Consider the following 25275-nt stretch of genomic DNA (forward strand, 5'->3'; position numbering starts at 1 on the left):
TGCAGGTTTTTTACAGAGATGCAAAATGATTTCTTGGTAAATTTTGTCTTCTGTAATACTACCCAGCGTTATATTCGCCCATTGAAAGTGTGCCAAAGACCAGTTCAGCGGACACCTGTTCCACATGGGAAGTCCAGTTTTTATTGCTGCTCTTTGAGAGGTGTTTGACTGTATATCCTAATTTTGAAATCGCTAAGAATAACATGACTATAGCCCTTACAGACCTTGGTACAAAGGTGAAGCGTGAAGGAGATATACATCAGAGTATAGCTCATTACAAGAAGGGAATTGTAGGGGCCCGTTTACAGCATTTTGTCTTCTCTACAAATTTTTTACCATGAAGTTGACAGTGAAGCAAATACATGGGCTTCTTAAGCACGAGGATTCTCCATACATGAGATGTAGTGGTTTCCTGTACTTGCGTTATGTTGCAGATCCTAAGACGTTATGGGTTTGGGTCGAGCCTTATGTTAAGGACGAGGAGGAATTTTCTCCAGGATCAAATGGAAGGATGACCACAATGGGTGTTTATGTTCATGATTTACTTCTAGGCCAGTACTATTTCGATACACTTTTTCCTCACATACCGGTACCTATCATGTGTCAAATTACTGCTCATTTGGAATGAATGAATCCTCCCACTCGGCATGCAGGAGTGACTGGTGATACTAATCACTATGGATCAGATGACACTGCCCGAAGGCCACCATCAGTTAAAGCTGCTTTATCTGTGTAATTTGGCCAGCATGCACCACATTGTGCTTCTACCCGAGATGCCTCACCTGTGCGTCGAATACTGCCTCGTGACAGGAATGGCAGTGATGCTATTTCAAAATCAACCAATGGTGATCGTTATCACGACAGAGAGAGGAGCAGGGATCCTGTTAGGGATTATTAAAAGTACAGTAGAATTTATTATGCATATCACAAGACTGTGTTTTTGAAATCACACAGCAGTTTCGTAGCGCGCTACGAAACTGCTGTAGGTGATGATTTTAAACACAGAGCAGCTATGATGGTGAAGATGACTGAGAAACTTGAAAGAGAGACACTTTTCTATCAGTATAACCTACAGCACATCCAATATGTGGCAGTCCGCTCTATTTTAGTCAATTAAGGATAAAAGGTAAGCTCTTTTAGGTTCGAATATGATGAGGCAAAGCAAAGACTGACAGACAGGAAAAGTTTCCTATATTTTAGGATGATGGAAAACATATTATATTAAGAGCCAATTAGCAACTGCAGACACCTGTTCAGCTCATAAGGTTTCCAGTTTATTTGAAAGATGTGGTGATATGCGTTGTTCAGGAAGAATTAAAGAACAGTGGACATGTTTTTAAAGTGATGAAGAGTGATGGGAGACAGAAGCCGTGAAAACAGAGCACTTTCCTTGGTTAATTAATGAAGCCATCTATGTGACTGGAATCCAAGGCCAACTCATTTAGTGTACTTTCCTTCAAGACACCTCAACCCAAGCAGCAAAGGACATGTGTCAAAAGCCAGAAAAGCATCATGCGACAAGGAGCAAAGATTTAGGATTTTGATTAAATGAAAACCATTTGTGATTTCAGTTTAGACATTTTGTAATTAATAAATTAGTTATGCACTAGATAGGGATATTCAATAGCCACCTTCGAGGCTCCCCTCATGCTGGAGGAGGAAGCTCGAGGTGGTTAAGCTTGTTTGCCTATATATGGATCAATAGGAGATGTAGAGGGGGTTGGATATTTTATGAAAACAGAGTGCTATTTTGGCTTGTGTAAAGAACAGTTTGCAGTAATATAAGATATATGCCTTTCTTCTCAGGATTCATACAGCATTTCCATGTTCAAGATGTATTGTTTTACTTTGTCCTTCATGTCTTTTTTCAGTTGCTTAGAGGAGTAATCACTCAGAATTCACATATGTTGCTCTGACTTCCTGTACTCTTCTATGAACTGTGGTTTTATAAGAGTTATATTTTGAACATTTAAATGTCACATGCCCTGACTTCTATGTAGAGGAAATATCATTGTTTGTTGTAGCATGTTTGACTCCATAAGCCCAATGGATGTATTTGTATATTTGTCCAGCCAGCAAGTTCATTAAATCTATTGTACAAGAGTTAGCCCTCTTATCAACATTCAAAATCAATAACTTTTTCTTGAGAGAGCCCTCTCAGGCTAGGGAGGCTAATCCTTAGTCAAAAGCTTGGTCTGAAATAGTTACACAGAGTCTACCTGATCAGCAGCCCTTCAGTGCTTGATTTTGTGATAACATTTTGGTGCGTCTGCCGGGAGCTTAAGATTGAATTTCTGAAGGTAGCAGGAGTTCAAATGATTTTCAAGGCTGCAAAACTACCTTGGCGACTCCACACAGCAAAGAACAAATTAGAAGGTGACTCCACTGCTAGAAGATCAGTAGCTTGATGAAGTTTCAAGATGGATTCCACTGCAAGAAAGAATGCCAGGTATGCTCCTATGAATCGGTCTCATATCCCTGGTTTTCCAAATCCTATGCCAAAGGTTGATTGGGTGGATGATATTCCAATATTCAAAGATGAAAAGAAGGATGATGCTGCTCTCCATTTGGTTAAGTTTCACTTACATGTACGCAGTCTTAAGGTTCATTTCCCTGAAGATTGTCTCATGAGGATGTTTATGGCTACTTTAGAAGGAGAGGCATGGTCTTGGTATAAAGGTTTGGAAAATGATTCATTATCTTCTCTTGCTGATTTCCATGATGCGTTCTGTGAAATGCTTAAAGAATGTTATCCTTCTTTGTTGCTGCTCAAAGATTGTTGTAGGCATTCTTTGAATCTTATTCAGTGCTTGGAGGATTATTATGGTGATGATGAATTTACAGATGAAGAAATTTTAGAGGCTCTTCATGACAATGTTTTTCAGCACCAAGAAGAAGGTATAACACTCCATGAAGCGCCGCATGAAGAGCAACAAGAGTTTACCTGTGAAAACCATGTTTTATCCTTTGATATTGATGTAGAGATGCAGCAAATTTGTCAGCCTTCAGATCATAATGAAGACGGAATTAATTGCACTCAGCAAGAAGAAATATTGAAGGAAATTTTCTATGACCCTCAGGCAGAGGAAAAGCTTGCTCAATTTTGTAATTCCTTGCAGCAGCTTACCCCAAATAATAATCATAATAGTGAGGAAAATTCCATTGTTTGTTGGAATGATTCAGAAAAGCAACTGGATAGCTTGTCAAATAGAAAAGTGGATAGTACATCAGAGGAGTCTTGTGTGGTTGAGAATCAGGGGCCTGAAAATGAAGAGTGTTATCATGATCATTATTTTCAGCAGCTTTCTATGACAGAACACAAGGAGACTACGCTGGTTCCTTTCTCTTTCACGATTGAGGAACTGAACACGGTGGTTGAAAATCAGTTTGTACAGCTGGAAAGTTTCGAGAAAAGACAAGCTGATCATGTGTTCTGGGATCCTATAGCTGATTATATGGAAGAGTTTTACTCTCCAGTATTTCAGTTGTTCAAAGAAGATCAGAGACAATTTCAGTGGCAGCGGTCTTTACACTATCACATTGGCTCTGAAATCCGATACAGTCAGAGAAGATTTCAGTGGAAGCGGTCATTACACTATCATATTGGATCTGAACTCCAGGACAGTCAAAGGACTCAAATGTCAGATAAGATGAATGATTGGCTACATTGGAAATATCATGTTGCTTGAGCTACAAGTGGGTTTGCAGCTGATAGGGTAGGTAGGTAGATTGCAAATAAGCTCAAGGTTGGCTGAGCATTTATTTTTCAGTAGCAGTAGTTTCTTTCTCCTACAGTCATGCTTGTCAAGCAAATTTTTGTTTGTTACAAATGGGTAAGGCACTGGAGCTGCGTGTTCTTAGCGCACCACAAGGGCACACTATCCCTAGTGGAGCCACTGTTATCACTGAAAATGCTGTAGTTAAAAATTTTTAGCCTAGTTTAAAGACCAGGGTGTTTTCGCAGTGCCTGAATTCTTTTAGCAGTTTCGCAGCGCATAAATTCGTTAGCAGTTTAGCAGCGCCATCTGTTTTAGTGATTTCGTAGCAAAATCACTAACCTTGCACTGGTTGCGCTACCAAATTGGGAATTTTCCCGAAACCATTGCCATTTTCACCAGCGGTCATGTTTATCAAAATCCACTGAGTTATGCATGAGTATAGGCTTGAAAATAAACAACTCAGACATTCCGATGATGTTCTGAACTATAGGCAGGATACATATGGCTCCTTTAGTGGGCTATTTCTCCCAGCCTGTTGCAGATGGTCTTGACCCAAGATTGCTTGTGACCCTTGGAACAAAGGCAGTCAGCACAACAAGGAATATCTTTATTAACACACATGAACAATCACCAAACAAAGTAATGTAAACTACAGGTGGTATTCTTGATAGTCTTACTTATTGGCTAAATCTTGAAGATTTCTCAGCTAATGCTCGGATGAAAAGGCCCATTTAAGCCAAAGGAATATGTTAGAGTATCTTTGATTACAGAGGATAACAGAGGTTTTCTGCTGCTTTGGATTGAGTATAGTTTCGAGGAGAATGCAGGATTGCTGGTTGCTTCATGCCAACAGGTTGTGAGTCTATGATGTATTTCAGAGGACAGTCGAAAACCTGCAAGCTCAATTGTTGAGACATTTAAATTAGTCATGAAGCATGTAAAGATGCAAGTTTTGATATATTTTATGCTCAAGTATGCAATGGTCATATTGTTTCCTGAGTCGGGTGTTGTCACAGCATACTACCAGAAGCTATTGAAGGAGCTGGAACATTGGCTCAAGTGTTTACAGATGGGAAGACCACATTCAGTGTCATAAAAATGTTTGCCATAATGTTTGCGCGGGGGAGTGTTCACTTCTTAGAGAATTAAAGGTTTTAATGGAACACTGGAATCTCTGAATAATCCTGTAGATTAACGCCTTGATGTTGGGATGGATGGAGCAAACAGTGCAAAGCACTGACTTACTGGCAACAGTGTATGCGGAAAAGGCTGCAGTTTGGCCTGTTTCATCACCTCTAGAATCAACTGCACAAGAGTCTTCGAGAGTGAACAATTCTAATCAAAAGCAAGAGACAAAATGGCCAGAGCAATCTGAAGAACTATTAGGGTTGATTGTCGATTCTCTCAAGGCATTCGATGGTGTAGTTCCCCACGGTGGTCCAGAACCGAGACAGAGGTCACAACTCAGAAAATTGCTCTTGTTTTAGATAAGGCTCCAAAACATTTGCAACCAGATATTTTTGCTTTGGTGACAAAGTTGACAGTTATTTCAGAACATTTATTGGCTGCTTAAGCATTATTGGATCGACTTAAAGAACCAGATACGTAGCTTGAGCTGTGGTTACCTGTTCATGCCGCATTAAGAAAGTTACAAATTGGGAATGGTATCCAGGAACACATTCCGTTTCAAGTTCTGGAGTTGCTGATGGATACAAATCTCTCAACAAATGCAATGTTAATGAAGGAGTTTTTCCCAAATGATACGTGTCAACATACGGGTCTATATGGGAGCACCGTTTTCATATTATGGCTGAGGACTATTAAAATGGGCCGGTGGAGATTTCTTCTGCTGTGGGTAAAACCGATTATGGATAAGTGACAACATACGTGTTAACTGTATGACACATGGCCTCTACAACAGTGCGCTGGATTGTGGGATCATGTTTGTGGAATTGCCAGGTGTTATAGATCTTTCTGTTCATGCGCAAATGGAGGAAGACAAATTGAGCCATTGACACAAGATATCTAAACTCTTTCTTTTTCGCCTTTGATTTGCGTTGTTGGGACTGTTTTGCCGGAGTTTATCAAGTGGGGACAGAGGGCGAAATTGATGCTTAGTGGAATGAGCGCATTCACCCTGAAAAATGCGGGTTCCATGGAATACGTGAGATTTTTACGGAGTTGGTTCGCCAAACAAGGAAATTCCAAGGACGCAGAGGATGAATAAAATTTTCAGAGAAAATATTGACTTCTTGTTTGAACTCTTTGAGTCTCATGATCTCTGTGCCGTTGTGGAGTTGCAACAACTGTTAGACGTTTTGAGACTCACTTATCAGTTCCTAGCAGAACGTTTATCAATGGACACATACAATGTTATGCTAAATGAGATGTCAGAGAACATCTCCCTTGTCTCTTTTTCTGGTCGCTTTGCCTTGCAGGTTTTTTACAGAGATGCAAAATGATTTCTTGGTAAATTTTGTCTTCTGTAATACTACCCAGCGTTATATTCGCCCATTGAAAGTGTGCCAAAGACCAGTTCAGCGGACACCTGTTCCACATGGGAAGTCCAGTTTTTATTGCTGCTCTTTGAGAGGTGTTTGACTGTATATCCTAATTTTGAAATCGCTAAGAATAACATGACTATAGCCCTTACAGACCTTGGTACAAAGGTGAAGCGTGAAGGAGATATACATCAGAGTATAGCTCATTACAAGAAGGGAATTGTAGGGGCCCGTTTACAGCATTTTGTCTTCTCTACAAATTTTTTACCATGAAGTTGACAGTGAAGCAAATACATGGGCTTCTTAAGCACGAGGATTCTCCATACATGAGATGTAGTGGTTTCCTGTACTTGCGTTATGTTGCAGATCCTAAGACGTTATGGGTTTGGGTCGAGCCTTATGTTAAGGACGAGGAGGAATTTTCTCCAGGATCAAATGGAAGGATGACCACAATGGGTGTTTATGTTCATGATTTACTTCTAGGCCAGTACTATTTCGATACACTTTTTCCTCACATACCGGTACCTATCATGTGTCAAATTACTGCTCATTTGGAATGAATGAATCCTCCCACTCGGCATGCAGGAGTGACTGGTGATACTAATCACTATGGATCAGATGACACTGCCCGAAGGCCACCATCAGTTAAAGCTGCTTTATCTGTGTAATTTGGCCAGCATGCACCACATTGTGCTTCTACCCGAGATGCCTCACCTGTGCGTCGAATACTGCCTCGTGACAGGAATGGCAGTGATGCTATTTCAAAATCAACCAATGGTGATCGTTATCACGACAGAGAGAGGAGCAGGGATCCTGTTAGGGATTATTAAAAGTACAGTAGAATTTATTATGCATATCACAAGACTGTGTTTTTGAAATCACACAGCAGTTTCGTAGCGCGCTACGAAACTGCTGTAGGTGATGATTTTAAACACAGAGCAGCTATGATGGTGAAGATGACTGAGAAACTTGAAAGAGAGACACTTTTCTATCAGTATAACCTACAGCACATCCAATATGTGGTAGTCCGCTCTATTTTAGTCAATTAAGGATAAAAGGTAAGCTCTTTTAGGTTCGAATATGATGAGGCAAAGCAAAGACTGACAGACAGGAAAAGTTTCCTATATTTTAGGATGATGGAAAACATATTATATTAAGAGCCAATTAGCAACTGCAGACACCTGTTCAGCTCATAAGGTTTCCAGTTTATTTGAAAGATGTGGTGATATGCGTTGTTCAGGAAGAATTAAAGAACAGTGGACATGTTTTTAAAGTGATGAAGAGTGATGGGAGACAGAAGCCGTGAAAACAGAGCACTTTCCTTGGTTAATTAATGAAGCCATCTATGTGACTGGAATCCAAGGCCAACTCATTTAGTGTACTTTCCTTCAAGACACCTCAACCCAAGCAGCAAAGGACATGTGTCAAAAGCCAGAAAAGCATCATGCGACAAGGAGCAAAGATTTAGGATTTTGATTAAATGAAAACCATTTGTGATTTCAGTTTAGACATTTTGTAATTAATAAATTAGTTATGCACTAGATAGGGATATTCAATAGCCACCTTCGAGGCTCCCCTCATGCTGGAGGAGGAAGCTCGAGGTGGTTAAGCTTGTTTGCCTATATATGGATCAATAGGAGATGTAGAGGGGGTTGGATATTTTATGAAAACAGAGTGCTATTTTGGCTTGTGTAAAGAACAGTTTGCAGTAATATAAGATATATGCCTTTCTTCTCAGGATTCATACAGCATTTCCATGTTCAAGATGTATTGTTTTACTTTGTCCTTCATGTCTTTTTTCAGTTGCTTAGAGGAGTAATCACTCAGAATTCACATATGTTGCTCTGACTTCCTGTACTCTTCTATGAACTGTGGTTTTATAAGAGTTATATTTTGAACATTTAAATGTCACATGCCCTGACTTCTATGTAGAGGAAATATCATTGTTTGTTGTAGCATGTTTGACTCCATAAGCCCAATGGATGTATTTGTATATTTGTCCAGCCAGCAAGTTCATTAAATCTATTGTACAAGAGTTAGCCCTCTTATCAACATTCAAAATCAATAACTTTTTCTTGAGAGAGCCCTCTCAGGCTAGGGAGGCTAATCCTTAGTCAAAGCTTGGTCTGAAATAGTTACACAGAGTCTACCTGATCAGCAGCCCTTCAGTGCTTGATTCTGTGATAACACACTGGTTGAAAGTAGAAGTAGATTCTTGTCTTGTGCTTTATTAAATTGCATGAGCTTGTGAATCTACATGATTTTCTACATTTTATTTGATGAGCCCCAGAAATGGGTAATTATATGGGCTCATTTTACCTCTTATTTTGACTTAATCCACAATTATCATTAGTTTATTGCATGTTTTTTATTATATTTATGCTAATAGAGTGAATTGGGTTAGTCATTATGCCAAAAAGTCTAATGTGTGCTTTATGCAGATTTTTGGTCAATTTTGAGACAAAATCAAAGGTTTAATGAGCATTTGGCAGTCAAATTCAGGGAAAAACAAGGAAGATAATTTGTAGGAGGATTTCCCCTTCATTTATGAACCCTTACCTCGAATTCTCCATCAGAAACTCGGAGCACAAAGGGCCACATTGATGATTCCAAGGGGCAGCCGAGCAAGTCAAGTAGGACTGCTGTTTATCTTCAGTTCTAAGAAGCTGAGTTCCTTGATTTTAGGAGGAGTGTTGGAAGTCCCCATTTGTATAAATAAGAAGGCTTAGGGCCTCAGTTTTTTTAGTCAGATGTTAGCCATTTCATAGTCTATTTTCGCACTTTTGTGCAGCCTTGTACTCAGCTCATTTTCGAGCTCTTTTTGAAGACAGTTTTGTGATGTAACTGCTATTTTTTTATCAATGAAGATGAATCCAGTTTTGAACCAGCACTGATATTTTCTAGAGGGCTGAAGCTCTTGGGTTAGGGCCCAACCCAAGTTCCCAGCACCTCCTTTGTGTATTTATATGCTTTTGCTTGCATTCATAAGATAATTTCTGTTGTTTAGGTTAAATCTTGCTTTGTTAAATTAGGTTGCTTTTGATGGTTAGAATAGTTGTTCTTGCTTCAAGTTGCTTAAGTAGTTTGCTGCAGTAACAAGGAAAGATCCAAAAAGGTTACTAGCAGGTCTTTATCTCCTTTCTTCCTCTTTGCGACCATGATTTGAGGTCAAGGCACTACTGTTGCCACCAAAAACACAGTCTTTGCTCTTCCAATGCAATTGCTAGTGTGATATTTCGAGTTGGAGAAGTTGATATTAGTTTGGATTCAAATCCTTAGATCCTTTAATTTTCATTTACCATGGTTTTCTCACATAATTTTTTATTCAATAAAGTTTTGTTCAACATTTATCTGGTTTTAGGTTAAAATAGACAAAACTCTATTTTTTCGTTCTTGCTTGGGTCAGTTTGAGAAGTAAGTGTGCAGCTCACTTGTAGAACATTCTAGCTTATAATTCCTCCATAGAATAGCCTGTACCAGTCCATCTCTCAAGATTTCCTCACTCATTTCGCCAATCTTCCCTAATTTTTGCGTTTTTTTTACAAAGTTGTTTTCTTGCCCTTTGAACAAATCCAACCAACTCCTTCATTCCTGATCTTCATTGATAGAGTCCTAGACCCCTCAACACCTTCATCGAGCCTTCATTTCCCTTTTCCCATCATTTTTCCACCTTCAAACCTCCAAAAACCACTTTCGGCCTCCTCCTGTAGATCCTCCTATAGAACCTCCTGTAGATCCCTTGCAGCCTCCTATAGAAGTTCATGCGAGTGATTTTTCAAAGTCTGATCACAATGGAAGTCTCCAGAAGGGTACTAGGGAATTCTTAAGACCTCTCCACACCTTCCTCACCTTCTGTAAAAGCCAACTTCATCTTCCTTGGGCACCAAACCTCTGCACAATCACAACTAGTGAAATCACAAACATAATAATTCCACATAAAAATACTCAAAAGTACAAAAAGATGATTTCTTCTCATTTCTCTTCAGAAGTAGCTCGAATAAATGCAATTTACCTTTTCAGTAGTCAATGGCACCCATTTCAGTATTTTCCATCTCTTTTCTTGCAAAATTAGGGTTTGCTAGGTTTTGCTAGGGTTTGTGTTTCATTTCCGTTTTCCTTCTCTTTCTGCAAGTAGAATAGCCTCTTTAGAGTCAACTTTCTTCCATCACAGTAAAATCTTCTTCTGAGAACTCATAGAAGTTGGCTTAAGCTCCTAGCGAACTTGCGCCAGCTAATCAAGTGATAGCCTGCAGTAAGAGCTAGTACTTGTGCATATAGCACCGTCGCTTTCAAGTTTGTTACGAACTACCGGCTTGATAAAAGTAAAGAAGGAAGCCCCAGGAGTTGCAACATTATTGCTGCAATGCTGGAGCTCCCCACTCTTTTTGGCACCGTTGTCGGGGAAGCATCAGAGTATTTTCTTCTCTTTTCTACTACAACATTCTGCTAAGTAGTTTATTTCAACAAAAGTAGAGTAGTTGTTTCCTTTCCATTCTGCAATTTCAATTCTGCAAAAGTAGATTAGACATTTCCCGCTTTCATTTCAGTTCTGCAATTTCATTTAGGCAAGCGTAGACTAGATATTTTCTACTTTCATTTCAATTCTGCAATTTCATTTTAGCAAGCGTAGATTAAGAATTTCCTGCTTTCATTTCAATTTTGCAATTTCATTTCAACAAAGTAGATTAGTCGTCTCTTGCTTTCATTTCAATTCTACAATTTTCATTTTAGCAAGGTTTATTTCAGTTAGTTTCAATTTGTTGTTCAATCCATTTCAGTTTTGTAGGTACAAGCAGAAGAAAAGAAAAAATCACCCAAAAAGAGATTTCCTTTCATGCCTCATAGGAACAAAGACAATTCAGGAGAATTCCTACCCAACACCCCCACCACATCACTCAATCACCCTTCTCTCTTCTTTGGTGGAAGTGATCCAGAAGAACCTATAGGTGAACCTCCAGAGATATACGAAGAAGCTATAACAGAAGAAGAAGAAGAAATCCATTCCTCTGGAGCCAATGGCTGAAAACAGAAATGTTGGGAGCAGTACCTTGTCTTCCAACTCATCTCTTAGAAGTGAATTTGAGAATCGGCTGGAAGATTTCAAGAGCGAGATGAGGCAGATTCTTGCCATGCATATCAAAAGAAAACAAGAGGAAGCAGAGAGGGCTTTGGCCATCTTTTGTCCCAGGTGCACTAGAAAGCATCCTAGGAACGAATGTCCATTGCACTCTATAGAAGTGTGTTTAGTCTGTGAAGAAGACCATCCTACGAATCAGTGCCCTTCCTTGCCCAGAATTAAAGCTGCATATCAGAGGGCCAAAGGAGCCATTGAACCACTCTATTTCATGAACCAAAGGAGGCCACATGGACCCAGACCTTACTAGCAGGGAATGCAAGGGACATCCTAGACCTATTACAACCCCAATCAAGCCACTTCTATGCCTTCTTAGGGTCCCCCTGCTCATCCTTCCTAGTCCACACCCCCTCCTTGGTTGTATCCATCTCAATACCATGCTCCTCCAGTTGCTCATTTGTTTCACTCTTATGCTCAGCCACAGCCTCAGTGGAATGCACCTCATTAGGGGTGGAGGCCCCAATACAACTCTCCTCCTACTATTTTTCCTCCACCACCTGCTCAACCACAACCATTGCCTCCTGCTCCTCCAAGGCAACCCCAAATGCCTACCTAGCTGAACTCGAACCTGAATAGTAGACAGGACCAGCAAGTATATAGTGGGGAACCACCATTTCCAAACCCGCACATTGGAGTAGCTCAACCCAATTGCAAAGCTGAGGTACAACACTTCCAAACAACTCCTCTTGAGCTCAATTATATTCACCATAGCTCAAGAGGAGTATTGCAAAAAAGAGATTATATTGATATCATTGAGGGACCACATCCAAAAAAAGAAGATGCAAAAGAGAAGATCAAAGAACCATGGGCTGCACTTGATGAAGAGAAGACATCAAAATCAAAGATCGAGAGAGCTCCCTCATGGTTACCATCAAATCCTCCATGTATTCAAGAGAAAAATCAACAAAAAGAGGAAGATGTGAAGGTCATGATAGAAGAAGACATGAAGAATGATCCAGATCAGCAAAAGAACTAAGGACATCAAAACTATATTCAAATATGGTTCCATACAGTCCTTAAGTTGCAGCAGTACTCTCTTCCTCAACTATGCTTGATCCCTTCAAAGTCAAATCATTTGGTCTCTGAAATCCGGATACCTGTCAAAGCATGCATTTCGAGCCTCCACATCCTTTTTTCTATCATCTCAATGTGCACATGGTTCCATTGGAAGTATTATTATACTTGAAAATGATTTTTTTTTTCAAGTAGGGTAGGGTTGAAAAAAAAGAAAAAAAATGAAAAATAAGAGAAAAAAATAAAAATCTAAGGTGAAAACCTCCTCGGAGGCGCCTCAGATTGGCTCATTGATTGAAAAACTCCATGAGGCGGTCAATGGGTTGGAAAGAAGAGAAAAGAAAAAGAGAATAAAATCCCTGGGTGAAAACCTCCCTTGGAGGCGCCCAGGGCAGGAAATTAGGGTGAAAACCTCCTTGAGGCGCCCTAGTTGTTTTCAAAAAAAAAAAAAAAGGAGAAAAAGAAAAAGAAAAATGAATTTCCAGTTGTATTGCAGGTCTGCAGGAGAACTTCAGGAAGCAGTAGCAGGTGATAAGAAAGCTCTGAAACCAATAATAGCACCTATCCCACCTTCCCTCACCCTTTTCCATCATTCTTGACATTCTTTCCACCTCCCTGTGCTTTTTTTCTGAAAATTGTGCTTTCTAGAGGACGCTCCTATGAAAATTACAGAGAGCTAGAAATGGATTTTAAAAGTAGTTTGGGGAATAGGGAAGCTTCATAAAGGTTTTATAAATCCTCCTGCAGTATTCAAATCTCTCTTCCATCATTTCCAAGCTTGCATCACACCCCAAACTCATTTTTCTTACTGTCCAAAAAACTGCAGAATGCTCTGATACAAAAAATACATAGAGCAGAAATTTATTTTTTCCCTAACTGGAAAACTGTGCATCCATTTAAAAAATTGTTTCATGGGGAGTTGTATAGGGATGATGGGAACATTCCCACGCAATTTCAGCCAATTCTAGTGCACAGTTTCCAAGAAATCAGCCTCCATCACCTTCAGCCATTTTTGCATTTTCTCCCTATCCATGAATCCATTTAAAAACCTGTTTCACGGGGAGATGAATATGGGTGATAGTAACATGCCTAAGCAATTTTAGCCAATTCCAATGCACGGTTTCGAAGAAATCGGCCTCCATCACCTTCAGCCATTTTCAGTTTTTCTCAAAATCTGTGCATCCATTGACCACAATTTTTCTATGGGAGGTGCATAATGATGATGAAAACGTGCTCAAAAAAATTCAGGTCAATCCAGTCTACCGTTTGGGAGATATGGACAAAGCAAGTCACTGTCCCATTAAAATCTAGCATCAACAGCATAAACATGCAAATATGAAGGTTGAAGCAGACTCCTGTAGCTTAGATCTAGCCACAAGATGCCTGCACAAGAAAAACAGTCACACATCAGACAGCAACAAAGCATAGCAGCTCATTCCCTTACAAATCAAGCTCCAAAAGCAGAATCGGTGCAGCCACAGGTGTATACAACATGCAAGGAGTCATTCCTAATCAAAGATCATCAGCATGAGGTAGCCAAGGCACCAGTTCAGAAGCCACGAGTGCCAACAGCAACAGAAATCCATGAACAGAATGCCAAAATCTAAAGCATGCAACAACACGGTAGCGACTAATAGGTAAGTGACTAAACCCGTTCCTTTGTTGCATGAATGTAATTTAAAAACTACATGGACAATGAGATGGTTGTGATTAAATGAGATCAGTGGCCAGCTAACTGGCCACCCTCGTCTATTTCAGACAGTGCCTCGTCCAATTCAAACAACGCTCAGTGGGTGCAATCAGCACATGTGTTCAGCCAACTCGGGAAGAAAACTGAAAATAGGCAGTGGTGGCAGTTTAAACTCAAACGCAAATGATGGAAGTGAGGGCAGACAAAAAGCATAAGGTTTCATGATGACACTACATTTGGGACCAACAGTCCAAATAATGCCTACGCACATTCCTACCACCTCACCTCATCACCGCAGATCACGCCATCAACTTCAGTATACTGCGGTAGAAGCCTTCACCACCTTTTGATTTCATTTGAGTCAACGAGTTCTTGACTGCAGCAACTCACCTATCACCTTCAGAACGTGGAACCAATTGCTCTCTATCAGTTTTCAAAACCCTCCCGCTTATCGAGCTCTACAGGAGCAGTACCGCATTCTACAGGAGCAAAAACATAGTCTACAAGAGCTTTTCTACAGGAAGGCCAGAGAGCAGCTCTGCAGAGGGAAAATTCGAAATTTTTTCCAAATTCAAACTCAAAAAGAGGTAGGCTCAGAGACTCACTCTGCATGTGATATATCTATACAAGGTGGTGGGATTAGAAGAAAAATACTGGGTTGAAAAAGGAAGGGAAAGTGACCACAAAAGTTTGCCGCTGTTTTTCTGAATTATCGACAGTCTCTCCATTTTACTCTCTGCACTAAAAGTCTGTCTTTTTCTTCCCTGTATTATTCTGTAAAAAAGAGGTGCAACCATAGAAAATCAAGCCTGTGAAAAAGTGTGAATTTGCATTTGGAAGCTTGTTCATTTTGTGAGAAAGAAGAAAAGCAATGTTTCATATACTCTCTATTTTGTCAAAATAGTGATTTCCTCCAAAAAAGCAAAAACTCAAGAAGTAAATTCAGGTTGAGAACGAGGTTTGAAGGGAGGAAAGATTGCAAATTGTTGTTGTGAAAGAGAGAAACACGAAAAATTCCCTCTCCGATTCCAGAAAGACAAACCTCAGCTATTCCTTGGTTTTCGGTTTTGAAAGTTGTTGCCTTCTTCCTCACCTGAGCATTTCCAGAAGTCATTAAACACCATGCCAGGAGGTTTTATGAGAAAGGAGCCTTTGAATTGGATGCCTTTCTTTGAAAAATTTCATGGGTACAATGAGGAAGTCACAGAGGAATTTTTATTGTCTTTAAAACCTCATTCAGAAGCCCATGCCACAGTCAATTTCAGGAGTCTAACCATAGAACTTACACCGGAGCTTATCAACAGGACTACAAGCCTCCCACTTGGACTCCCTTGGAGCAAAGAAGAAAAACCACTGAGTCAAGTTGCCAAGAACACCTTCATAGCCTGGGAGGTTTTTAGAAATATGGCAGGGGAAGATGAGGAGGAAACAGAAAAAGAGGAAAAGACCAAAATAGAGAAGGAAGAACTTGAAATAGAGGAGGAAATCAAAACAGAAGATGAGAAAAAAGACTAAACCAGAGAAGAAAAATATTAAAGTAGAGAAGGCAGAAACTAAACAAGATGAGAAGGAAACCAAAACAGAGCTTGAGGAAGCAAAGCTAACAGAGGTAGAGAAGACAAAAGAAGGAGTAAAAGAGGAGGAAGAACAGAAACAGTGGGAAGAGGTGGATAGGAACATAGGTTTCCATGATAAAGAGGAAGATATCACATCAGAGGCATGGGATATCAGGGAATTTGTCAGAGCCATCAAGGATGAATAGTTAGACTAGTTGCTCAGAGGATAAGTAACCCTTTCAGTAGGGGGTGATGATGAGCCCCAGAAATGGGTAATTATATGGGCTCATTTTGCCTCTAATTTCGAATTAATCCACCATTCTCATCAGTTTATTGCATGTTTTTTATTATATTTATGCTAATAGAGTGAGTTGGGTTAGTCATTATGCCAAAAAGTCTAATGTGTGCTTTATGCAGATTTTCGGTCAATTTTGAGACAAAATCAAACGTTTAATGAGAATTTGGTAGCCAAATTCAAGGAAGAACAAGGAAGAGAATTTGTAGGAGGGCATCCCCTTCATTTATGAGCCCTTATCTCAAATTCTCCATTAGAAACTTGGAGCACAAAGGGCCACATTGATGATTCCAAGGGGCAGGCGAGCAAGTCAAGTAGGACTGTTGTTTATCTTCAGTTCTAAGAAGCCGAGTTCCTTGATTTTAGGGGGACTGTTGGAAGTCCACATTTGTATAAATAATAAGGCTTAGGGCCTCAATTTTTTTACTCATATTTTAGCCATTTCATAGTCTATTTTCGCACTTTTATGCAACCTTGTACTCAGCTCATTTTCGAGCTCTTTTTGAACACAATTTTGTGATGTAATTGCTACTTTTTGATCAATGAAGATGAATCCAATTTTGAACCAGCACTGATCTTTTCTAGAGGGCTGAAGCTCTTGGGTTAGGGCCCAACCCAAGTGCCCAGCACCTCCTTTGTGTATTTATATGCTTTTGCTTGCATTCATAAGATAATTTCTGTTGTTTAGGTTAAATCTTGCTTTGTTAAATTAGGTTGCTTTTGATGGTTAGAATAGTTGTTTTTGCTTCAAGTTGCTTAAGTAGTTTGCTGCAGTAACAGGAAAAGATCCAAAAAGGCTACCAGCAGGTCTTGATCTCCTTTCTCCCTCCTTGGGACCATGATTTGAGGTCAAGGCACTACTGCTGCCACCAAAAACACAGTCTTTGCTCTTCCAATGCAATTGCTAGTGTGATATTTCGAGTTGGAGAAGTTGATATTAGTTTGGATTCACATGCTTAGATCCTTTCATGTTCATTTACCATGGCTTTCTCGCATAATTTTCTATTCAATAAAGTTCTGTTCAGCATTTCTTTGGTTTTAGGTGAGATTTTAGGTTAAAATATACAAAACTCTGTTTTTCAGTTCTTGCTTGGGTCAGTTTGAGAAGTAAGTGTGTAGCTCACTTTTAGAACATTCTAGCTTATCATTTCTCCATAACACATCCTGCACCCATCCATATCTCAAAATTTCCCCACTCTTTCGCCACATTTCGCCAATCTGCCCTAATTTCTGCATTCTTTTACAAAGTTGCTTTCTTGCCCTTTGAACAAATCCAACCATCTCCTTCATTCTTGATCTTCATTGATAGAGTCCTAGACCCCTCAACACCTTCATCCAGCCTTCATTTCCCTTTTCCCATCATTTTTCCACCTTCAAACCTCCAAAAACCACTTTTGGCCTCCTCCTGTAGATCCCCTGCAGCCTCCTGTAGAAGTTCATGCGAGTGATTTTTCGAAGTCTGATCGCAATGGAAGTCTCCAGAAGGGTGCTAGGGACTTCTTAGGACCTATCCACACCTTCCTCACATTCTGCAAAAGCAAAATCCATCTTCCTTGGCCACCAAACCTCTCCACAGTCACAACCAGTCAAATCACAAACATAATAATTCTACATAAAAATACTCAAAAGTACAAAAAGATGATTTATTCTCATTTCTCTTCAGAAGTAGCTTGAATAAATGAAATTTACCTTTTCAGTAGTCAATGGCACCCATTTCAGTAGTTTCCATCTCTTTTCTTGCAAAATTAGGGTTTGCTAGGGTTTGCTAGGGTTTGTGTTTCATTTCAGTTTTCCTTCTCTTTCTACAAGTAGAATAGCCTCTATAGAGTTAGCTTTCTTCCATCATAGTAAAAGCTTCTTCTAAGAACTCATAGAAGTTTGCTTAAGCTTCTAGCGAACTTGTGCCAGCTAATCAAGTGACAGCCTGTAGTAAGAGCTAGTACTTGTGCATATAGCACCATCGCTTCCAAGTTTGTTACGAACTACCGGGTTGATAAAAGTAAAGAAGGAAGCCCTAGGAGTTGCAGCATTATTGCTGCAATACTGGAGCTCCCCAGTATTAGAGTTGAAGACAATATACTAGAGGAAATTTCGATGTTTTGATTTTTGGGTTACAGGTGAAATTTGAATTTGCAATACATCCTTTAGGATCAGCATATGGCATTCTACAGTTTGCAACTTGAGTATGCCTTGGAAGGAAGATTGAATTTTTTATCCTGGAGGGAGAGAATGGAGGATGTGCTAGAGGATAATGGTTTGAAGGAATTCGTTGATCAAGAAATTCCTAAGCCAGAAGCATTGGATGCAAAAAAATTGGCTAAATAAAGGAAGTGTGTGGCGAAGGCAAGGCAAATAGTCCTTGAGGGAGTTCGAGACCACATTGTCTCGAGTCTCCATGGTAGCCAAACTTTGTATGCTATGTGGAAAACATTAGTAGACTTGTATTAGAATAGTAGTGGCCAAAGTAAATTGGCACTTAAGGACAAATTTTGAAAAATAAAAATGGAGAAAGGCGAGACTATTCCAAAATACTTGACCAAGTTCACTCAATGTCATGATGAACTTGGAAGTGTTGGAATCATAGTTCCTGAGGACGATATGGTGATTCTTTCTCTTCTAAGACAACCAAAGAGTTGGCATAGTTATCAAGACTCTGTCAATGGTTGGGAGAAGCTGCCAAATTGGGAACGACTATAGTTAGATTTGATGCAGGAGGAGATCAGGAGGAACACAAGGCATGGTTCTTCATCAAGGATTGATGATGAAGAGAATTTTGATTTAGAAATTAAGGCGAAGAAGGTGAAATGGAAATACTCTCATTCCAAATCGGATTCTTATCATGGAGGTCAAAAGAAAGACATGACGAAAGTTAAGTTCTTTCATTTTCATGAGCTCAGATAGTTTGCTACAAATTTTCCACTCAAGAAGTCAAGAAGAAGTCCTCAGAAGGAGCGGTAGGTGAGGCTTTGGCCTCTCAATTCAAATTGTAATTTTCCCTCATTTCATGCATGGTGTCATCAATTATGGGAAGTGTATGGTACTTAGAAAGTGGCACTACATTCCACATGACTAGCGACAAAGAGTTATTCAGTGACCTAGAGGAGAAAGATCTCCAGATGTATATTAAGATGGTTGACGATGGGAAGTACAGTGTTACTGGATTGGGCATGATTCCTTTTCAGAGGGAGCATGGGGCTCCACTCACCTTGAAGAATTTTATGTATGTGCCTGGGTTGAAGAAGAACTTGATATACATTTCCATTCTTGAGGATAGAGGTTATGATGTGGTCTTCTCAAAAGGAAAGGCGTTCCTTCGACACATAGCCATAGGTCAAGTAAAGAAGATAGGGATTCGAGTGAAGAATCTCTATAAGCTAGAGGTAGAGGAGTGTTTTTATTTGAGCACAAAAGCATAAAGGGTGCAAAGGCAAGACATTGGTGAGTTCTGGCATAGGCGATTGGGTCACTTGCATCATGGGGCTTTGAGGATATTGCAACAAATCTCTATTGGTCTTCCCAAAGGTACGCTTGAGCAATTTGATACATGCAAGGGGTGTACTTTGGGAAAATACATCGTATTCCTTTAATGACAGAGACAGTTGAGCAAAGGCTGTTCTAGAGTGATTCCATTTAGATGTGTGTGGACCATTCTCAATAGCATCCATGCCCAAATACATGTATTATGTTATTTTGTTGATGACTATTCTCGTAAATGTTGGATATTTTTCATGTATAAAAAGGATCAAAATTTCACAAAGTTTTGTGAGTTTAAATCATTGGTGGAGAAAGAGTTGGGTAAGAAGGTTAAAGTTGTACAGAGTGATAATGATGGTGAGTATGTCTCAAACATGTTTAAGAACTTCTATGTAGTGGAAGGGATTAAACGGGAGTTGACGACACCCCATATCCCTCAGTAGAATGGGGTGGATGAGAGGAAGAATAGAAGCATAGTAGGGGCAGAGAGGGAGATGTTGCATGATTAGGGCCTACCACTTCACTTGTGGGCTGAGGCATGCAACACAATGATTTATGTTCAGATTCGTAGCCGACATTAGATATTTTAGATGAAGACACCAGAGGATGCTTACTCTGGTAAGAGGCTAGATGTTGGTCACTTCAAGATTTTTGGGTCATTGATATATTTCCATGTGAGTAAACATGCATGAAAGAAGCCTGAGCTGACAACAGAGTTGGGGATATTTGTAGGGTACACTGATACACCTCAAAACTATCGGGTGTATTTGCCGACTAGCGGGATGATAGTGCTTTGCAAGGATGTCAAATTCAATGAGGAGAAGGCCATGCAATCTTCCATTGAGAGGGATCTTAAGCTAAATTTAGATGAGTATATTTTAGCTCCTCGGGTTGAGGAGCCTCAAATTGATGTGGATCAACCATGTGCAGAGGATCCAGTAGTGGAGACATCCACTCAGGTAGAGTCTTCTAGAGAGGGAAGAATGCACTAGAGAGGTTGATAGATTGTTGGATGATGCATGGGAGAATTTGGGAGCACTCACTTCTCAACACAGACAGAGGAGGTCACCTAAGAGGTGCACTAGATACATGGCTCTTATGAACGAATGTGTTTTGACAGAGCCATCTCCATTTAAGGAAGCAGTGCAGCAGCCCATTTGGGTTGATGCCATGGTGGAGCAGTATGACTCCATAGTTCGTAATAGTATTCAGGATGTGGTCTCAACACTGAAGGACAAGTCAGTGGCAAGCTCATGTTGGCTTTACAATGTAAATAAACTTGCATATGGTAGTGTGGAGAAGCACAAGTCTAGATTTGTGGCCTCTGGATTTTCACAGGTAGAGAGGATTGACAATGATGAGACCTTTGCTCCTGTTTTAGGGTACTCTTTGATCAGATATTTATTGGAACAATCAACGCAGATGGGTTGGAAGATACATCAAATGGATATGAAGACAACCTTCCTTAATGGAATGATTAAGGAAGAGGTTTACATAGATTAGCTTGAAGGTTTTGAGACCTTTAACTGTGACACATATGTGTGTCGACTCAAGAGAGCATTGTATGGGTTGAAGCAAGTACCCTATGCTTGGTACACTAGGATAGATAGCTACTTCACCGAGTTGGGCTTCACAAAGAGTGAAGCAGATGCCAACCTACACCACATAGTGGTGGAAGGTAAGATGTTGATGATTGTACTTTATGTGGATGATCTCATACTAACAGGTGATGATCAACTGATCAAGTCTTGTAAGGAGGACCTTGCAAGATATTTTGAAATGAAGGACATGGGGCTCATGCATTACTTTGTTGGCATGGAGGTATGGCAGGGAGATGGGGAGTTGTTTGTGTCTCAGGGAAAGTATGCCAATGAGATACTCAGGAGATTCCACATGGAGAGCAACAAACCCATGGAGACTCCTCTAGTAGGTAACTAGAAGAAGGAGGATGCTACTTCAAGGGAAGTAGTGGAATCTATTGTTTACAGGAAGATTATGGGTTCACTGATGTACTTGGTGAAAACATGACTGGATATGTGTTATGCATTTAACCAGCTTAGTCAAGCATTGGTTAGGTTGACCAAGCTATATTGAAAGGTGGCGAAGCATGTCTTGAGATATGTCAGGGGCACTTCTCAGCATGGATTATGGTACAAACGAATAGAGAGAGTGAAGCTTGAATGATTCACTAATGAAGCTTGGGAAAGGAGTCCATTCGACTGAAAAGAAAATCAGGAGGGATCTTTAGTATTGTGTCAATGACAATTTCTTGGTACAGTAGTAAACAAATATCTGTTGCACTTAGTTCAGTAGAGGAAAAGTACATGGTGGTGAGTTGGGCAGCATGTGAGGCCATCTGGATGAGGAAGATCCCGGTTGGTTTGTTTGGTTAGCAGATGGATCTAATAGTGATTTACTGTGATAATCAGTGTTGTATCCAACTCTATGAACATCCATTTGTTCATGATTGGTCAAATCGTATTGATATTCGATATCATCATCTCAGATATTGTGTATAGAGGTGGATTATGTTGTTATACTACATTCCCATGGAGGAGCAAGATTTTGACATTTTGAGAAAGGCGTTGTCAAGATGTAAATTCAATTTTCACAGAGACAAGATCGGGGTAGCTAATAATCCCTTTCTTATTGAGAGGGAGTGTTGAGAAATGGAAACAAGAAATTCTAGTTTAATTTATCCTTGAATTAAACTAAGAATTAAATCGAATTCTATTCTCATAGAAACTTGTAAATAGTTAATTAAGTTTAATTAACTTAATTAACTTAATTAGCTGAGGAATTTGAAGTTGGAAGTATTTTTATAGTCATGTATATGTTCTCCCTAAATTTTAGGGGTCCAGTATGAGTTTAAATTGAGGTGGAAATTAGATCAGTTAGTCTACTGAGTTAAGTTCATTTAAATTAGTTCCAAATTGTTTTTGGAACTAATAGAGGAATAACAGTCAATTTGTGCACTAGTGCTACTCTAGTTAACTAAATATTCCCTCATGAGAAACTCATTCATGTTAGTTCAAAGGAAGACCCAGTTGAGACTAAGGCACATGGACATTGTACTATCAGTGGTATTACTTACTGGAGTGTAAATATCATGCATGCATCAAGATAGATCCTATGTTTGGATTTCACAATTTTGGAAGCCTGAATCCCCTCTAAATATGGGCTATTCATCCTAGAAATTACACAAGGGATTAGAGGCTTGGAGAGATTCTGAATAGGCTAAGGATTTGGCTTGAGCTAGTTTGTGAGATTAGAAAGTTGAGCATACTTGTGCGGAATTTCTCTAGTGAGAAAAATCTTTGTATCTTCACTCATATTTTTGATATATACAATACAAATAAAGGGGTTTTGAATAGTGGATTCTCTGAGATGCATCTTGTGTTATGTGCCATTAATTTATCTTCTTCTTATTCATATTATCTTCGTTGATTTATTGGCCTCCGCTGGTTGAAAGTAGAAGTATATTATTGTCCTATGCTTTAGTAAATTTCATGAGCTTGTGAATCTACAGGATTTTCTACAAAAACATCTCGGTGAAGGTGGCACTGCGTGAGGCATACCAATCTAAAATGTTAAGTATTGCCTCCATTGCTTCTCTGGACATGCAAGGTGGATCCTGCTCAAATATCAACTTGTACACCGGGAAGATGAAATGGTCAGTTAGCCTCGCCATAAATCCATGGTAGATGTAGTGGGAAAGCAACTTGCAATAAATTTTTATGGTGGTGTCTTTTGGTGTCCATGTCCAACCCATGCCAGGAAACTAATTTTGGGCACATATTGCATCAAGTAAATACGCGAACATGTAGAATATTGCTTTCTCATACTTCAGAAAATTTTGGGCTTTAGTGACATGGACTTTCAATTGAAGAGCCAATAGATCAAACTAGTTGAATCACCTTCCATCATTCACCAACTAGTCCAACACAACCACCCAATTGTCCAGAAAGGTTGCCATCCTCTCTTGACTGTATAATTGTCATGAAAATATGATCAAGAACTGGTAGTCCTTCTTGAGTTACTATGTCTTATAAACATGATTTGGTGTCGCTATGAACTTTGAAGGCTCTTTCACCCAACACTTTACAATATATCTGATGTTCACAAAGATGTGGGTGGCATAGAAAAGTGCATCCATGTGGTTCACCGACTAAGGTAAATGATGCATCTATTGATAGTTATCTACCCTGAAATTGGAAAGTTGTATCCCACTGACACTCCTCAATGTCATAGTCTCTGGATATGTGTGTGAGATGATTCAGTGGATGATGTCCTCACATGGGAGGGCAGGGTACCTGCATGCAACCTTATGTAATTCTAACCGATGGACATTGCTATAAACCTGCCGATCCTCTACATCTTCGTTGAAGTCCCCTGCAAATATATCCTTGATTTCTTTCCATGTTAACTTCATGTCCTTCTCAATGAACAACTAAGTGTCTACATAAACTAGAAAATTCACTAACACCTGCTCAAATGCTTCCCTAGTGCTACTCTCGATAGTATGCTTTGATGAATCTCTCTTGGAATCCATGTTACCTGTAACTGCTAGATATTTTCTCAACAACTATTGTACCTAGAGACAAAGAGGACACTCATTGAATGCAAATGTTAGCTTGAAACCAAAATCACTTCAAGAATAGACCAAGCAACAAACTAAGCAAATGTTGGGAAGGATTTCACAATCTTGGCTCATAGAGGTGACTGGGTGCTAGTTGGAACTGCGCATTGTGAAATCCAAAGAATCAGTGCGGAGGTCTTGTTGACTGGAACTGTGCAATGTGTGGTTCAATCTGGGCATAGGCCAAGAGAGATTGTGCATTATGTAGTCTTAGTGGCCAAGGCTTGGGGTGGGTTACTAGAACTACGTAGTGCACAGTTGGAGTGAGGCCTTGAAAACCTTTGTCCAATTCTAGAAGCTAAGTTCGATGCCTTGATCTCCACAAATTTATAGTGCATGCTTGGGAAAACAAGATCTGGGCCAAGGAAGCCCATATCTACCCAAGGGAAGTGAGAAATCAAACAGATCTAAAGGATTGAATAACGTTGGGATGATATCTAAGTGAATGATGATGCATGCGAGTGAAACAAGTGCAGGAATTAATGAAACTGAAGGAAAATAAAGCATATGGAGAGATTCACCGCAGCAACGACCGTTAGTGGAGAAACTGGGTAATGCATTCGACACTTAGGAAAGGAAATGAAAAAATTAAAGCAACACTTATACAAGCAAAAACAAATTGAAACTTCAACAATCATTTGAAAAAATGAGGGAGAAAACACTCTCACAAGCTAAAGAAATAAAAGCGACAAAAAAAGGAACAAAAGACTAGAAAAGAAAAACTTACCTAGAAAAGCAACGACAATCACACTGAAGGTTCCTTTATCTCCTCAGGAATGCCATAGATCCAAGATCAAATGTGAAAATGAGATTTATCTATGTCGATTAAATAGATTTGGTCGATTCAGGGTTTGTGACGCGAAGGCCAAAAATCAAAGAAAACGTGACACTTGGCAACAATTTCCAAAATAACTCAAGTGTCTCCTCTGGGTTGCTAAAAATAGATCCCTATTTTATAGGGATTATTTTTCGCTTTTTTATTTTTTATTTTTTCAGAAAAAGTTTCCACACATTTCCTAGAGAGATTGTGCAATTTTGGGAAGGACTGGTAAACTAACTCATTCACGCACTGAGCAACTTCTGAGAAAGAAGCTTCTACGCAATTTATGGGCTGAGTAGATCTAGGTTGCCTCTCATGCTTTGTGTAGATTCCCAACTGAAGATAAGATGTCAGGTAGCTTTGCACAATTCTAGAGCTGAAGGCTCACTATTAGCTTACATTGCACAATTCCCAAGAGCAACATTGGTTTCCC

The 25275-nt window shown here is 39.6% G+C and overlaps 2 pseudogenes; both read left to right on the forward strand.

The window, feature by feature from the left end:
* Window positions 1-337: 337 nt before the first annotated feature.
* Window positions 338-898, forward strand: LOC149220147 (pre-mRNA splicing factor SR-like 1 pseudogene; annotated as a pseudogene).
* A 5591-nt stretch (window positions 899-6489) lies between these two features.
* LOC149220148 (pre-mRNA splicing factor SR-like 1 pseudogene) lies at window positions 6490-7050 on the forward strand (annotated as a pseudogene).
* The last annotated feature ends 18225 nt before the right edge of the window (window positions 7051-25275 follow it).

The sequence above is a fragment of the Pinus tabuliformis genome, chromosome Q (assembly GCF_031772625.1).
Source record: "Pinus tabuliformis cultivar Carrire ecotype Pingquan chromosome Q, CPIR1, whole genome shotgun sequence".
In the NCBI taxonomy this organism is placed as follows: Eukaryota; Viridiplantae; Streptophyta; class Pinopsida; order Pinales; family Pinaceae; genus Pinus; species Pinus tabuliformis.